This window comes from Phalaenopsis equestris, unplaced genomic scaffold, assembly GCF_001263595.1.
Source record: "Phalaenopsis equestris unplaced genomic scaffold, ASM126359v1 Scaffold000223, whole genome shotgun sequence".
Classification (NCBI taxonomy): Eukaryota; Viridiplantae; Streptophyta; class Magnoliopsida; order Asparagales; family Orchidaceae; genus Phalaenopsis; species Phalaenopsis equestris.
The window spans coordinates 407,475-412,183 of record NW_018164665.1 but is presented as its reverse complement, the minus strand read 5'-3'; the positions used below and the strand labels follow the sequence as shown (position 1 = coordinate 412,183).

General features: G+C 34.0%; 1 protein-coding gene across 1 annotated transcript in view; it reads left to right on the top strand.

The window, feature by feature from the left end:
- The window catches only part of LOC110023215, a gene marked incomplete at its 3' end in the record, with an annotated part of 113,448 nt that overhangs the window by 14,039 nt on the left and 94,700 nt on the right, over positions 1-4,709 (top strand).

The window sequence follows — 4,709 nt, the reverse complement described above, 5'->3', positions numbered from 1 at the left end:
CCTGTTTTTCAACATGTAGTCCAATAATGAGAAGGAATGAGCGGGCATGGAATCTTTTATTTGCAACACAATTGTATGTTTAAGCTGCTATTGAAAAATTTGTGAAGTTGCTTCGCGTAAATAAAAGAAAGACCCAGGTGAGGGTGTATGAAGGTGTGGTGACGATTTGTCATGATAATGGGAGCTAGAAGGAAAATGATTACAGTCATAAAAATTGTTATACTAGGAAGCAAAACTAGTGATTTATGAAAATTGTTTTTCCATGTTTGTAGGTGCTACCTTTTATTTGGGAAGTGTCATTTTTTAGGGTTTTAATCACAGATTTTTCTAGAAAGCAAAGTACAAAATGAGTGTTAGAGGAATTAATTTTAAGGGGTTTACATGTTCTTTTTTTCTTTAAGCTTTTGGTTAGTTATTAGTTAATAAGATTTTTTGTTTAAATTTTTTGCTTTATTTATGCTAGGGCTACCTATAATAAAAAGAGTGGCCTATATCAATCCCTTGATCAACATCTATCTCCTTACTTTGGATCAACATTTATTTCCTTTGGATCTGAATGGAGCACTTTAGCAACATGGATATGACAGGACTTAATCTTAAATCGTTAGATACATCTCAAAGTTAAGGCAAAGTAAAAAGGTTTTTTATTCAGAGAAAGATTCACTAATATTAATTAATAAATAAAAAGTTATAAACATAAGATATAAAATAAAATTTTATTAAATCAATGAAAACACTGCCAATTTATCAAGGGAAGTTAAAACATTAAATCATCGGAAAAAAAGATATCAGCCTCGACTAATTAAAGCTAAAGAAAAATTCAAGTTTGAAATAAAGAAACTGCTGTTGAATAACTGTTGTCCAAACTCAAAGAATATTTATTTTTAACAAATCTTTTCCTGATAGTTTACCAAGCAAACTAGTTCGATCTATCAAGAGAAAATCTACCACCAGTTAGTTTAGTAGGATAACTTATCATTAATCATGTAACTTTGAGATGTATTTAACGATTTAAGATTTAAGATGTAGCATCTTGCGTTAGTGATTTTTAATGTTAGGAAGAATAAACCCAATCATAGCGAATTATTAGCAAGGACTTGTTTGATCTAATGGTTATCACACTCCCCAAATGGATCTCTTTTTGCATTTGTGCTTTGGTCATTGCTAGACCATGAAGCAATATTTTTGAGAAATTTTTTTTTTGAAAAGTATGTCATTTGAGTTGAAAGTCCCAGTTTCTTGGTACCTTTGCCCTATTAGCAATATCTTGTTGGTCTGATAAAGCTCTATCTTATCCGTCCATCTTTGGATTTCATTCATCTGTATAGCCTCCGACTCATTAATAAATGGGACAATCTATCACACGTCAGGTCTAGAAGGTGATACACTCAGACAACGTAGGGCGTGATGAAAATGAATTGAATATGTTTTGAATTCTAAAAAAAAAAAAAGATTTTGTACAAGTAATGACAACAATAAAGAAGGAAAGATAAAATTTTATTCCATAACTAAAAGTCCAACAACTCACAACTGAAGGAAACAAAGAATAAAAATAAAAAATTAAAGAAACTAAAATAGCAATAGAAAAATAATTAATCAAATCCAAAATGAAAAATACAAGAATTAATGCAAAGCTGGAAATACCAAATATAAATCTAGAACTAGAAGATCTATTCCTATGGGGACAATCCTACAAGTTGTTGAATAGAACTACTATACAAAAATATCAACGGGTAAGTTTGACAAATCAAACTTAGTAAATAGCCTTTTTTTAATTAAAGTAAAAATACAAAGAATTGTGACTAGTAAATAGCCTTTTTTAATTAAAGTAAAAATACAAAGAATTGTGACATGCAATATGAGCAATAAAGTGGTACAATTACTATATGCATATATATCATTATAAGTTAATAACATTGTGGTTAACAAAATATGCTCAATTATTTAAAAAAAACTTGCAATCATTTCAAATCTGATCAAGTATTATCGATATATAACTTACCAGTTATTTATTATTCATTATTCATTTATATAGTTGATTTCAATAGACACTTGAAGCTGAAAGAAATCCACCAACTTACATACCACTACATACAAGTATTGTACAATTTTCCACAAATAAATATATGTGTAATATGTTATTTTACACAGGTTGTTGATATGCCAAATCTACATGCAATTCATAAGTGTAAAGTACTAGAAAAAGTAAAACCATAATTGCAGTATTTAATCAAATATCCAGGGAGTTGTGCAACAATAAAATAAGACAGCTAATGACTTTATTATCAGCAGTAAATGAAGCCTATAACACGTGTCAAATAAAAAAAAATTAAAATGAAGCAACAAGTGCATAACTAAAATTCTATAAAATAACTATGAATCCCTTACAAGCAACAAGGAAAACACACCTAACTAGGGAGAGTATGCTTTTCCTCTAATAAAAACTAGTTACTTACATCGATGTGGGCAATAAAACTCTTACATCTTTAGTTTCTCAACTAACATCCATCAGTTGTCCTTTGTAAAGTTGCTAGCTTGATAAGACAGGTCTGTGAAGCTCCGACAACTAGGCAATAGTTGCTTCCTTCGTTGCTCGATCAAGAATACCTCCTACGTGGGTTGCCTTGTGCGTTTGAATAGTAAGGTAAAAAGGGGTTGTTCGGCTTGGTTTACTTCTCTCGGCTGGGAACTTAGGCGAAGGAGGAAGGGAGGTGTTGTTCTAACCAAAGGAAGAGAGTGTGGGATTTTTGGCTATATCTTGATTGCCGTGGGGAGTTTACTCGATTGGTGTGGGTTCATCTCTTACGTGAATCAATGGAGAGAGATAGGGGCGACGCTTCTGTTAGGGCTTTTCAAATGTGAGAAAGGCGAGGATGGTCTTTGGCTACTTGGCTTGCAGTTGTGGTGTCCAATTGAGAGAGTCGAGGGGAATAGGGCTTCGTGCGAACCGCAAGAGGACGGGAGGATAGGCTCGAGAGGCTAGGCAATGAGGATCGACAACTATGCTTGAAGGAATTTTGATGCCCTAGGCTTCGGCTGATCCTCCCTAAATAGCCAAACGAGACGGTAAAGTTACGAGAATTAAAAAGAAAGGGTTAAGGGGAAGTCCCAATTGGGAAGGCAACAAGGTGAGTTTCTCCCAAGGAAAGGATTTCATGCTCGAACTAGGAAGGTGGTAGTGCTGATCGGGAGGGGGAGAAAAGGAAAGTTTCAGGTTTTACACAAGCAATCTTTTAATGAGGTTGCATAAGGTCTCATATTTTACCAATAAATATCTGCTTAATTTTCATTTTGAGGCACATGCTTCATCTAGAGCTTATCAAAATTTGCTATTTCTACCATGAAGGGTCCAATACTTCAAAGGTTACAATAATTTGATTCACCATTAGTTACAAGCGATGCAAACAAATTGCTTCCTTAGCTTTGTTTTGGTTGGCAACCACAATCTAGTTAGCACAACTCCGTACTCCGTATTATTATCTGCCTTGAAGCCAAGTTGAAGGAACGTTTGATACCAAATGCATTGCTATTCTCTTGCAAACCTCCTCTAAATAAGTACATCCAAGCTCTTTTGGTTGCTTTCATTTGATCTTGGGCTTTTCCCCCTTTAGTGTGATTTGACAATGACATTCACCAAGATATGAGCTTCAATTGCCTGTTGGGGAACATACTCCTTGTTTTATTCATTGAGCTCAATTTACTACTTCATGAGTTTCCCAAACAATTATAATCATTGCAATATCTAGAGTATGGGATGGGTGGTCACCACTTTGATAGCATGTGTTTGGAAGTAGGCCCTCAATTTTAGAACAACAAATATTCACGGCAAGCACCGGTTTATCCATTAGAGGTTATCTCTTCTGGATCATTAAGTTTGTGATTGATTTAAAACACATGCTATTCTTGGCTCCCTTCCCGCTGCTTAACATATAGCTGATCATTTTCTTGTGGAATCCCAAGCATGAAATAAAATATCTAGCCGATGGTTCCTATGGATGGGTGGCAATGTTTCGTATACTCAAGTTCAAGGATGCTGCCTTGAACTTAGTTGTTTACTCAAATTTCTTTTGAGTTCTTCAACTATTTAAAGAATACTATATTTTGCTTTCTCAAACTTTAGATAAATTGACTCAGTTCGGTAAGCTTGCCTGCTAGATTTTGAATAATTTGACTAAGCGTGACAATGCGACCTCTAGGACCATTCAAACTTTATTATAATTTGGAGATAAGTTAGTCGACGTAAACATTATCCCGACAACTTGTCAAAATTAAGGGCAAACAAGCATCTAGTATAATTCAATTTCATATTATCCCTATTTGAGCCAATAAATGTCTTTCTCCAGTCCTTTGAATATTCAAACGGTGACTTGCTTTTCATCAACAGATTTGTCAATTTAATTCTCAAAATTCTATTCTTTCTATTGCTGGAAGATGCTATCTGTAGTCACTAGTAATTGACATCTACGTTCTTCAGATCAAACGACATCACCATGTGACCAAAGTCTTTTCATCTATGATAAAAATGGTATTTTTCTCATCAGTTGAATACTTTCTTATTTGATGGTAGATTGAAATGTGTCCGACCACTAAGTCCACCTACATGTCTATGTTTACAATAGCTAGGATTATTTTGGCAAATGTCCTTAAATTTTTTGAATATAGATGGGGATGTTGATGGTAGAATTCAAGTTGGTTGGTTGAAGTGGAGG